The sequence below is a fragment of the Vulpes lagopus genome, chromosome 19, assembly GCF_018345385.1.
Source record: "Vulpes lagopus strain Blue_001 chromosome 19, ASM1834538v1, whole genome shotgun sequence".
NCBI classification, from domain to species: Eukaryota; Metazoa; Chordata; class Mammalia; order Carnivora; family Canidae; genus Vulpes; species Vulpes lagopus.
Genome location: NC_054842.1, coordinates 32,894,624 through 32,907,808, shown reverse-complemented (window position 1 = coordinate 32,907,808; position 13,185 = coordinate 32,894,624). Strand labels below are relative to the sequence as shown.

General features: G+C 42.6%; 1 long non-coding RNA gene across 6 annotated transcripts in view; it reads left to right on the top strand.

Annotated features, from left to right (window-relative positions):
• LOC121479135 overlaps positions 1-13,185 on the top strand; it is a 333,169-nt gene that overhangs the window by 209,152 nt on the left and 110,832 nt on the right. For 2 of the 6 annotated variants that reach the window (XR_005984659.1, XR_005984658.1), the window contains exons 6-7: positions 1,083-1,234; positions 1,754-3,162. The exons of the other annotated variants lie outside the window; for them this stretch is intronic. This is a non-coding gene — a long non-coding RNA (uncharacterized LOC121479135). Of the gene's footprint in view, positions 1-1,082; positions 1,235-1,753; positions 3,163-13,185 lie in introns of those variants that run through there. 6 annotated transcript variants of the gene reach the window in all.

Here is a 13,185-nt window from a genome sequence, read left to right as displayed (position 1 = left end):
TTGTTGGGAAGTGTCAGAGTATTTTTGCTTGCTTCTGTAAAATGACCTGTCTTTTCTTTCTGGTTGTCTTAAGATCTTTATTTCTTTTGTTCTACATTTCCCCTTTGATGTGTCTGCCTGTAGATTCATTTTTTTAAAACTTTGCTTGAGATAAATTATGCTTCCTGAATCTTATGTGTTTTATCAGTCCTAGAACTTTTTAAGCCGTGTCTTCTTGATTATTGCCTTTCCTCATTCTCTCTCTTTCCAGGTATGCTACTCTTCTTACAGCTATATTAGGTCTTCTTATTTTATCTCCATTTCTTTTAACTTTTGATATTCCACTTGTTAGTTCCTCTGTGCTGTTCTGGGTGATTTCTTTAGATTTATCTTCCAGCTAATTCTCTCTGTGTCTCATTTGTTGTTTAACCCATTTAAAAATTGTTAGGCTAATGATATTTTTCATTTCAAAAAGTTCTTTTTAATTGTCTTAAAAATTTAGTATCTTGTTTTTATCTCTTCTTAAAAAGTTCCATCTTTCATTGCTTTATTTTAGACATGCTTATTCTCTAAGTCTCTAGCCATAGTTCTTATATCTATATTCCTAGTTTGTCTAATTCTACTGTTTGTATTTCTTTTATTTCTTGTAAAAGGTGGCTTATTACCTTGTGTGGGCTCATGTTTGGCAGGACTTTGTATGTGGGACTTCAACATTGTTATGTGGGTTAACAAATGTGTTCTTTAAGAGAGGTTTGTTTATACTTTGCTTCTGCAGTTTAGAGTCATCCCCCTGCTGGCCCCTTCTGACTCTTGTAGAAGAAATCCCTTACAATTTCTTTTTAATTCAGGTTTCATAGCCATGATTCTCACTTTTGGCTTCATAGAACACTTTCATATAAAATTTTGAAGGATATTTTCTCAAGGTTTAGAATTCTAGGTTGGCCATTGTTCATTTATTTTTCTTCTGGCATAATTGAAAATCAGTCTATTGTTCTTCTTTTATCATTTCTATTACAAAATCAGATGTCTCTCTCTTTGTTTCTCCTTTGAAGGTAATGTTTTTCTTTTTAGGCTATTCTTAAGATACTCTTTTTTTTTTTAAGATTTTATTTATTTATTCATGAGAGACACAGAGAGAGGCAGAGACACAGGCAGAGGGAGGAGAAGCAAGCTCCATGCAGAAGCCCGATATGAGACTCCTCGATCCCGCATGTCCTGAGCTGAAGGCAGACGCTCAACCAACTAAGCCACCCAGGTATCCCCAAGATGCTCTTTTTCTTTCTATTTTCAACCACCTTACTAAGATGGGCCTCAGTGGGTTTTGTTTGTTTGTTTGCTTTGGTTTTTCTTTTTAAGGGTTAATGGATTATTTAGAATCTGTGTGATTTGTCTCTCATCGCTTTGGAAAAATTTTGGTTATTATTTCTTCATCTCATATTGCTCTGTCCCATTCCCATCATTTTTCACATTTCTCTGATGATCTTTTCTATATTTTCCTATATTTTCCCTTTATGTACTTACAGATTTTCTATTGACTTGTATTCCAGCTTCCTAAGCCTCTTTTTTTCACTAAGCTTTAGTTTTTATTTTCTACTGCTTTATCTTCTAGGTCAGTAGTACTTTCTTCTGCTGTGTTTAATCTCTGGTAAATCTATCTAATATGTTCTTCATTTCAAGATATTCTATTTTCTGATTTTAGAATTCATATATATTTAATTCTTTGTAATAGATTGCAATATTCTGATGAATGTGTCTTGATGTTCTCTTTCTCCAGAGAGGACTTACCTTCCCTTCTAAGAGGAAATAAAGTGATGGCTGATGGTGTTAATAAAATCAAGGACTATCTTTAGTTGCAACTGAATTGCAAGTATTTTTTAATTAAAAGTAATAAACTTAAATGAATAATCACAAATTACCCACTTAAAATTTTTAATTATTAGAGAAAATGCTATTGTAAATAATATTAAAGAAATATGCTAAGTATTTAGGTATTTATTGATGTCTTTTTATCTAATCCTAAACTCATTCACTGTTTAGATAATTTGAAGTATTCTATGATCCTAAGTGGTAATTGATTTATATTCACTCAGATAATTCATTTATTCATTAATTCAGTCAGGTATACCTAGTATATATACCATACAATCCTCAAGACACTCAAAGTTTAGAGAAGGAAATGACATATGCACAATTTCATTTCAGGGTAAAATTCAGTTTGTGCCAAAAGGCAGGTTTTCATCCTCTCTCCTTTCCCTTTTCTTACCATTGGCATATTACTTGGACACACATAAGGTAGACTGTAGCATATGGGTAGTTCTATGGTGTGGCTATCAGTCCACTATTGCTTTTGCGCTTAGGAGAATACACTGGACCACAAATGGTGCAGAGACCATTTGAGGATGCTGCTTATCTCACAATCATTATCTCTGTTCTGGGAATGGTCTGATAAAGAGGGGCCTCTGGGGGCCATGTCTGTGTAGTATGGCTCTAGGTGCCCCCCTCTCTGCTCTCTGGATGAAACCAGTCTGCAGGAAGAAAGAAGAAAGCCAAAGAATTCAGCATGCAGAAGGAAGCAGAGTCCTGGCAGTGTTTACTTCCTGTAGTTAAATAAAATAGCCCAGTGTGGTGGTTAAAAAACATGTCTACAAATTATGTTGACATTCTTTCCACTGAAAAGTAGGGTTTATTTCCCCTCTCCTTGAATTTGAGTGGGCTTGTGACTTGCTTATAACTGACAAGAGTACAGCAGATGAAGCATTGTGTCTTGTAGCAGTAGGTCATGAAAGATGATACAACTTCAGCCTCATTATCTGGAACAATTGCACTTGAGCCTTGAGCCACCATGTGAAAAGTTCCATTACCATGAGACTGCTATGTTGTTAGGAAGCTCAGGCCATATGGAAGGGCCATGTATAGATGCTCTGGTTGACAGACTTAGCTGAGATCCCAGATGACAGTTCACCTTGGCCACCCAGACATTTGGGTAAATATATCTTTAGTTAATTCTAGTCCCCAACTCTCCAGTCATCACCAGCCATTGAGTCGTCCTACCTGATGCCTCAGATGTCATGCAATAGAGCCATTCTCACATGCCCTCCAAATTCCTACCCACCTATTTCATGAACATGATGAAATGGTTGTTTTAAGTCACTTATATGGGGATAATATGTTACATGACAATACTATATTCAATATCCAATAACTTTCCAATAAATCTCCCTTTTGGCCTAAGCTGGTTTGAGTTAGATTTTTGTCTTTTCCAATCAACAAGACCCAACTAATATAGCAAAAGAATAAAATGATGTTACTGTGAAAATAACCACAATCTTTTAAGAAAACACATACATTTAGTACTTTCATATGAGTAGCAAAATACTTTATACTCTCCAATAACTGACAGTACCTAATGACATATGATAACACAGGTTGAGAATCACTGCCTCAAGGAAGAGACAAAAAAAGTTTTGTGGGACAGTGGAGTATGGGAGAGTGATTAAATCCTGTTGGCCTGGTGGGGAGGGCTATATATTCATTGTCCAAGCAGTTAGAGCACCAAGTCCTTGCCACATGCCAGCTTGGCTTTGTGTTCATGCTCGTGCTTTTGTCTTACCCTGCTGGTTCCAGCTCTACAAGGGGCCCAGTCTCCAGGAGGTGTAAGAGTCCTGCTTGTTGGCCCAGCACATGGAATACTTTTGCTTCCTGTGCTTCCCTTTAGACTACCTGTTCCCTGCTTGTGACTTCCATTTCTTAGTTTCCAAATTGTTCTTTCACCTCTGATCCTTCCTTGTGCTGAAAAGAAGACATAATGGAGAAAAAGATCATGCTATATTTCTTTTCCATACTGTGCAAAATGTCTCCAATCTGCTGATGATCTCCTCTAAAAAGGGGAGTTTTCTTATGGGAACATGCATATAGGAGCACTAGGCACTTCTGAGTCCACCATTAACTGTTTGCATGGACCACTCAGGATGGCTAATGAAGTTAGCCATGGAACAGCTTAGGTTTCCCTGAAGTCAGAATCTTTTGCAGTGTTTTTGTTCTGATTTCAGTAAAAACATTTTCTGTCCCCATGATCAGCTTTAAACCTAATAGGGATCCCTGGGTGGCGCAGCGGTTCGGCGCCTGCCTTTGGCCCAGGGCGCGATCCTGGAGACCCGGGATCGAATCCCACGTCGGGCTCCCGGTGCATGGAGCCTGCTTCTCCCTCTGCCTGTGTCTCTGCCTCTCTCTCTCTGTGACTATCATAAAAAAAAAAATAATAAAAATAAACCTAATAGTATGGCAGTTGGTGTCCAGGCTTCAATGTGGCCCTGAGCTGTCCTGCAGTCTGTGAGGGTATGCCAGACTGAAACCCCCAACACACTGTGCTCCTCTGGTTGTGGTTTATTTCTCCATCTTTTTTTTTTTTGTAGTAAGTTTCTCCAATTCTCATTTCCACTGTTGCTGTGATCCATATTGTGTCAACCTATTTCTCTTCCATTTTGTCTATTTGCTTTTTTATTTTTCATTTCTAAAACTTTTTCTAGGCCCTTGTATCTTTAGTTTAGAAAATGACCTCAGTGACCTGGAATAGATTTCACTGGTCAAGGAGATAAAGGCCTATGGAAGAGGTGCAGAGAAATGACTCTCCTCTTACCTGGAGGTTTCTCCAAGCTTGCAGACTCTCTCGGGTTCTGCACTATGGAAACAAATCACATCTTGGCACAGGCTCCCAGTTCCACACAGACATGAGTGGTGACGGTGTCTTTGGGAAGACACCAGCTTCCTGTGCCCCAGATTGTAAGAGCTAAGGCTGCAAAATATGGGCACTAGGGGACTAAGCTCACACACTGGGGGACTCAAGAGGTGGCACTGGAGACTTGGTTAGTTCTCTTTGAAGACCTCTGAGAGCAACAGAACTGGCAGGAAAAGGCAACAGGGCTCTGGCAGTGAGGAGCACTCACTAGGGAGGAGGCTTTTTGGAGGCTGTCTGCCACAAGAGTGGACTAAGAATGAGGAGGCAGAGAGAAGGGATCAGGCTATGGTAGGGAGAGAGGAGTTGGTCTAGAGCAGGAATTTGCAGAGAACTGCTTAGTAGTTTTTCACTGGGAGTCAAAAGGATAGCTCTTTGGAATTCCTGCTGCTCATAGAATTGTCCCTTTTTTCTCACTGAGGGCCTGCATATTTGCACTGGACATTCTCCCCACCCCTAACATAAGGCAAGGAGATAACCAGGGTGAAAGGAGATAGCCATGGCTCAAGTTCACATGTCAAGACATCTTGGAAGCCTCTAGGAAGGAGGGAGGGTACAGGCAGTTATCCAACTCACAGGAGAGGAAGCAGAGGGCCAGACAAGTGAGCAGGTGTGCCCTGTTTACACTGCTGTGGAAATAAGTTAGTTTGTCCCCCCAAATCTTTGATTCAGCTCTGATTAAAATTAAGTTTCTGCTAGTGTACAGAATTATTTAATAGGCACTTTGAGAGAGTTAGAAGGTCTTGATACAAGTGTTTTTGAAAATGCAAACCAGTTGGTAAAACTACAACTCTTCATTCAGAAAGAAAGATAAGACGATTAGTGAATATTTATATACCAATTACCAAAAGTTTTAAAAGTTTTAAACTAATCTGTACTTACTCTAAATCTTGTCATAAAGTTGAGTTGTTTTTTTTTTTTTTAAAGATTTTATTTATTTATTCATGAAAGACACACACAGAGAGAGGCAGAGACACAGGCAGAGGGAGAAGCAGACTCCATGCTGGGAGACTGATGTGGAACTCTATGGGGTCTCCAGGATCATGCCCTGGGCTGAAGGTGGGGCTAAACCTCTGAGCCACCCAGGCTGCCCTAAGTTGAGTTCCTTAAAAGTATTTTTTGAAAGAGGCAAAGGCTAGCTTTCCTATCATATTAAAAGGTTTGTTCAATACTCTTAAGGCCTGTTCACTTGTAACTGGTAACCTTAAAAAGAAAAATTCATTTAGAAAGCAGAGCACTTACTGTAAAACACTGAATATATTTCTTTAGAGTTGTAATTTATGATTGCTATAGGAAGTGGATTTTATTCACCACCCTTGTGATAATTAACTTGTGACCATGACCTTATTGATTGAATTATAATGAACTCAACCAGTATAAAAGCTTTTCTTAGAATCAGGAATGCGCCTAAGGGCTTTTCTCTTTGAAAACATCTTACAAGTTAGAAAATAAGAATGTCTCTTAGGTTAATTTTCAAACACACTCAGAATGTTGATTTTCTGTAAGGCCTTGCAAGTCCCCACTGGGCCTGGGTGTTTGGTGTTTCCTCTGGTTCATTGTTACAGGCCTTCAGTCTCACCCAGGGTTCCTCCAGGAAGTCCTCCCGACCTCCCCTCAGGAGGCCTACTGCATTCCCACAGCACTCTGAGCTCACCTCTATTATTTAGCTTGTGAGATCAGATTGAGGTGGATGGTTTACTTGAATATGTTTCCACCTCACTGTGAGACCCCAGCAGACTGTGACAGCATCCTGATATGTCCTCTCTATCCTGTGCACATCCTATGGCCAAAAGTATTTATTAAACTGCAGTGGAAGCAGTGTTGGGACACTCCCTGGGACAGTGCCCTTCCCATCCCTGCCCCATGCTGTCTCTTGAGTTTGCCATCCCTGGGGCAGAAGTGTGTGTGTGGTAGGGGGTGTGAGGTAGAGATGTGTGTGTGTGACCCAGCTGTGAATGCTCAGATTAGATAGCTGAGCTGAACTGGGCCCCAATGGCCCTCAGTATTGGATGCAGTGGACTCTTCCAATCTTGCTACTCCTTTAACTGCAGGCAGGTCTCAACACCACTGCTGCTCACCATTTATTGAGAACCTACTGTGTTGTGGGCCATGCACTAAGCAGTTCACATGTATGTATATTGACTCCAAAGCTCCCCCTGCTAATCAGATGGACTAGGACAACAGGTAGAGCTTAATAAATGAAATCCACAAGCTGACTCAAACTTCATTCAAGCTGTTTGTTTCTACCTCCTGTCCCATCCAGCCTCCTCCTAGTGACTAATATGCCCTTTCTTCTCCCTTCCCCAATTTGTCTCTTTGCGGAGCTACTAATGAGCAAGGAGAGGCCATAGGAAGCTCTTAAGGAGGCCTGGAAGAGGAAGAGGAGGAAATAGAGGAGGGGAGGGGCAGGCAGCCAGGGGCATGGGTATTCTACAAACCAGGTCATTTATCTTGCATGTCCCTGAGTGGGTGTCCCAATTACTTAAGGTATTTTAGGTTCAAAGATCTGTCAAGACACCTTTTTCTAAAGGACCCACCATATGCCCTATATCTGTCTTGTTTCTCAGCAGGAGATAATGATATATGGTGCATAAATCTTTACAGAGTGCCAATTAATGCCTGGTCTGCTTCTTTGAAGTGATGTGAGGACTGATTCCTCAGGCTGGGTTCTGTTTGAAAGCTGGGGAGGGCCCACTCCCTTGGTTAGGCAAGCTCCAGTCAGCTGAGAGAGATGGGCCTGGAAAAATGCTGCGTTTTCAGGGTGACTGGTCTGCAGAGTGAAATGCACTGTCAATAGCAGGGGAAGCCCTGCTGGGTTTTAGTTATAGTCATGGGGAAGGGCCCTATTAATCAAGAGCCTAATCAGCTGGTTCTGTGATATGATGGTCAGGGTGGCCATATAATTTATTGTCCAATCTAGGACACTTTTGAGACCAAAATGAGAGTGCTATTAATAATTATGTTGAGAGAACAGGTGTAAATCGAGCCTGTCCCAGGCAAACCAGGACATATGGTTACCCTAAGGTAATATATTAACTTTATCAATTAATTCTTAGAAGCCTGTGGAATAGGCTCACTCCACATATCATGTTCTTCAGAGGAAAGCAGGTCTCATTTTAGTGTCACTCTCTTACATGTTTCTGGTCTGTGTGTTGAACACATATACAGTGTTTTGTGTGCTGATGCTCTGAAAGAACAGAGGTTTGGAAGCAGAATAGGCCTGTGTTTGTATTCCACATCTGCCACTTACTGTGTGACCTCAGAGGGTAACCAAACCATCTCGATTTGCCGGGGACTATTCCAATTTGAACACTGGAAATTTCATGACCCAGGAAGCCTTATATGCTTAGGCAAACCAGGGAGAGCAGTTAGTCACCCTTATTTGGCAACCTCACTGAGCATAGAGTGTGGGCATAGAGAGCTCAAAGCAGTCCTAGCTGGGTTCCAGGCACTGTGGACCACCTGAAGAGAAGAGTGACATTCGACTGGTACTGTAGGTGTTAGGGTAGTGGGGATCCAGAGGTGGGTGGAGAGGGACCTATGGGAAGCTGCAGTGAAAAGAAAAGATGGCCTGGGGCATTATTGGTCAAGTGAAGCATTGACAGTGCAGTGGACAGATGCAGGAAGAATCAAAACAAAGAGGAGAGTGACCCCAACAATAGCAAAGAAGGAGAGTTGGAGTAGTAGATGGAGTGGAGGGCAGGGAAATGCATAGACGTCAGTGTAAATTATGAGAATCCCCCATCCCCACTTTGAAATCACCCTCAAAAGATGAAAGGGAGAAGAGCTGAGTTTCTGTTATTTGACAAAGGGTCTAAAAAGCAAGTGGATCAGGGACCAACTACTAGAGTGACCACCGAGCAGTGGGCTTTGGGATGTATTTCAGGGTTCAGGAGCTTCCTTATAGCAAGGGACACCTTCTGCACAGACCCTCTTGTTACATCTTTTTTTTTGACATCAAAAGTAGTAATAAAAAGGGAAAGGAAAGATAGCTGAGGAACTTTGGTGAATCGCAAGTCTTGAAGTTTGATTTTGGGTCTTAGTTTTTGCATCTGCAAAATGAGGACTTACTAAGTTGCTTATTCTTGTCTCTTTTATTTTATTGCTATAAATTCCCCTGAAAATTAATAGGAAACTATGGACAGTTTCCCCAGAACAGTACAGAACTCTGTGTGTGTGTGTGTGTGTGTGTGTGTGTGTGTGTGTGTGTGTGTTTGTAGGTAGTTTTTGCCATAAGACTTTAGGAGACTCATGAACTTCTGGAAATCTATCCATGGATCTTATGTTTAAAACTCCAGCATTAGGTGATTTGGAAACTCCTTCCAAATTTCAGCTTCTCTGCTTCTTCTGTAGAGAAGGGGTGGGAAGGTAGAGGGAGGGCTGGTAGCTGGTGACTGGTTGGGGTAGATCCACTTGATGATGGAAGCCAGGGTTTGTAGCCAGAACCCCAAGTGCTTGGCCCTGGCAGCAACACCACCTTGAAATGAGCTACTGGAATGTAAGAATGCAGATTGATGAGAGTGGTAAACCATTTTCAGATTCTTTAGGCATGGGGATGGCAGGTGTGAGAGCAGGCAGTGTTCTCTGCCAGTTTTGAAGGAGGAACACCTTGGAGACTGGGCATGCACCAGTGTTGGCTGCAGTTAAGCCAGTGGTGGGTGGGGAGACTGCCTAGCTCCATTCAAAAATGTCTGCTGCCAGCATCTGGGGGCCTGTGAGGTTCCTGCATGGTGTGCTCCACTGCAGGACTCCATGTGACCTTGCTTGCCGAACTACTGGAGTAGGAATAGGAAGATACCCAGGATATATACAGGGCCATCATTGTCACGGTCATGTTCATATAGGGCACAGAGGGCTTGGTGGTTGAACATGGGGGGCTGAGCATGGGTGATGTTAACCTCTCGAAAGCAGAATATTTCCCAGAGGTGCGTCCTTAGTAGCAGCATTTGTCATGTCCCTGGGATGTTCATCTTGCCCAAAGAGTCAAAGAAGGGTGGGTCAAGTTAGAATGGAGCCATATTGTTGTTAGTTGGTCTGGAACAACCTCAAAGGCTGTGCTCCCACATGAGATTCCCAGGGTGATACTCCAGCTCCTCTTTTTCCTTCTTCCAGAACTGTAGACAAAGAGCATGTTTCAGTGCCTTCCCATGTAATGACAGTCTCTCCCAGGGCAGTGGTGTGGTGCCCTGCTGAGCAGCTCAGTCTGGCTGACCCAGAGACACCCATCTCTCTGAGACCAGGGGTGACTAGATTGTGGGGTAGAAGAGAAGTGCAGAGCAAAGCTGATGCTCAGCACAGACCAGGGTGTGTGTGAGGGAGGAAGCAAGGATCAATGTCAGGCCATCAAGGGCAGATGTGACATGGGACTTAAAGACAGAGACTTGAGCCAGACTCCATCAGAAAGCCCTGACACAGTTGTCATGGTGGGATAAGGCCCTGAGTAAACCACCTTACTTCTCTGAACTTGTTTCCTCATGTGCAAGATGGAACTAATAATTTCTGCCTGGCCAAAGTAGTTGTCAGGATGGAAATTGAGTGTAAATCACTCAACACATCCATGGCACAAAGAAGCAGCTCTAATTGACAGAAGCTCATTATCACTATGTGCTGGCTACCAAGCAAGATCCTTGGATAGTTTGGGATGGGGTGGTTATACTCTTGATTCTCAATTTGCTTCCACAACTTCACAATTATTATACAAGTCAGACTGTGATGAGTGCTATAATAAATGAAACCACTGTTGCTAAATTTCTTCTGTGACCCCATAATTGCTCACTTGTGAAAAACCTCTCCAGTGACCGAAACCCTCCCAGACAAAGATATTACAGAATCATGCTTCCAATTAATGTCTCCTAACTTGGATTACAAATGTGGGCTAGAATATCTCAGGGTCACTGCTGACTGTTTTTCAGGTAGCGGGGACTAAAGACTATGCACAATGACAATCTTTAAGGATGGTTTTAAAGCTGTAGGGATATGTGTGTAGGAGGAACCTTTCTTCTGTGGGCTATTGAACCACATTGGGAAACACTGAAGACCACACAGCTAAAGAGCAATTAGATTCTCTCTCTCTCTCTCTCTCTCTCTCTCTCTCTCTTTTTTCCCCCAGAGAAATTCAAAGCTCCTACTAATTCACTTTCATAATTAGAGCAGGTCCCTCAGTAAGTTCAACAAATGAGAAAACAACACCCCTTTGTTTATACATAATCAGTTATTAATGGAAACATAAGGCAGGGAGGGATAGAGGGAAGCAAACTCAGGGAGGGCCAGAGATGGAAAAGTAAGGATTGACAGTGACACCCAGGGACTGAGAGATACACAGACCCAGACTAAAAGCAAAGTTAAATCATGGTACAAAGATGGGAGGACAGGAGGGTGTGTGTGTGTGTGTGTGTGTGTGTGTGAAAGAGAGAGGGGGGGAAAGAGAGAGATGGGTGGGAATGAGGGCAAGGGGGATATTCTAAGCCATGTTATCTATGCCAGGGGTCAATAAACTTTTTCTGTAAAGGGCCAGATGGTAGATATTTTAGGCTTAGTGGACCATTTAGTTTTTGTAGCACTTATTCAACACTGCTATTGTAGGGCAAGAGCAGCCACAGACAATATGTAAAAGCAGACAATATGTAATAAAAAGACTATTCCAATAAAACTTTATTTATAAAAGCAAATGGCAGGCCAGATTTGGCCCAGTGGCCATTGTTTGTGACCCCTGCTCTAAGTAGTCTATAAACAGTGATGTCTCTTCTGAGTCTTCAAGGTATGTTTCTCTTAGGTACCTCTAAATAGCTCTGTAAGTCCTACAAGGATCATGGGTAGGTCATCATGGTTGATGGCTGCTGGGAAGTCCATACCCTTAGGTCCTTTCCTCTAGATAACCAAAACTGACACCACCTCTAACAGAAAGAGGAGCCAAAGGGACCGTTTCAGTGTAGGTGGTGGGGTAAGGTGGATGGTGAATGCACTCAGGCCACCCAGGCCCAGGCAGCCAACAAAGTGTAGGATTGCAGCCCATGCCCAGAGCTCACCTGGACTTCCTAGTGCAAGTCTTTCCCTTCAGTCCCTGGCCCTGTCTTTTGTCCCAGCACATAACGATTGTGACCTCTGGCATTTCAAGAGTCTGCTATTTAAAAATGTGGTACTCAAAAAAAAAAAAAAAATATGGTACTCTAATCCATCTATTGTTGAAATACTGGAAAGAGAAATAAATAATGTGCGGCACATGGTGTATTCATCAAGTAAAGCCCTGAGAGAGAAGAGGCAGAAAGCAGAAGTGGAGAGGGGAAGAATGTTCTCAAGGAGTTATTTATCTCTTGGCTCTTCTTCCTGAGAGGGCCAGGGTGGGGGTGGGAGCCATGGGTAGCCTGCTCCTGAGGCTCTGAGACAGACCAGATGTGGGCTGACCTCATGGTTGTTTCTAGCTCCAGCTGTCTAGGATGTTTAACATTCCCGACATTTAGATTTATATAATGCTGTTCCCCTGCTGAGTTCAAGGCATTCGGTGTGATACATTGAAAAACGCTGCGTTAATTGTTGGGGGATCTGGGACATCATTCAGGTTATGCTGGGCATTAGAGGTGGGGCTAGGCCAGCATTTGTGAATGTGCTCTGAGAATCCTGTAAGGGAGTGAACTGTGTCCAGCGAGCTGGGGAAAAGCAGTGCTGAACCAAATGAAACAAGTTTCTTCACTGCAGAACTTCCTAGATTCTTTAAGATACAAATGTACTTGTGAATGGCCAACAAGTCATAACCATCACAGTGCATCTGTGATGCCATCTCCCATCCCACCCTAATGTAGCTGTCTTCTCCCCAGTTCCAGGACACCACAGGATCCCATTTCCTCTCCTCTGAGACCACATTTTATATCTTCTTTGTCTTCCTTCACCCTCTATCAATGGGAGTGACTGAGGTCCTCTGCTCTTTTCTGTATGTATTCTGTGCGTTCATCATTCTTGAGGCTTAAATCATTTTTTAAAAAAAGATTTTATTTATTTATTCATGACAGAGAGAGAGAGGCAGAGACACAGGCAGAGGGAGAAGCAGGCTCCATGCAGGGAGCCTGACGTGGAACTCGATCCCGGGACCCTGGGATCACGCCCTGGGCTGAAGGCAGTGCTAAATTGCTGGGCCACTCGGGCTGCCCGAGGCTTAAATCATTTAGTTTACATCTCTAGCCTTAACTTCTTGCTGAGTCCTAGATTGCCAGGGGACATTTCCCTGTGTACATCCTTTTTTCAACAATGAAATGCACAAATCCACCAACAATGAGACCCCTAAACCTGACTTAGCTTCCACTCTCCTTCCTCACCATCCTCTCTTAGGACTCAGTCCCAAGCTCTGACTGCTTTATACCCCACATCTACCTCTCCCGAGGTGAGCACCTTAGCACTTCCTAGCACCTGGCTACTACACTTACCTTATTGAAATTTCCTTTCTAACATTTCTTTAAAATATGCCATGTCTTCCTTTTGACCAT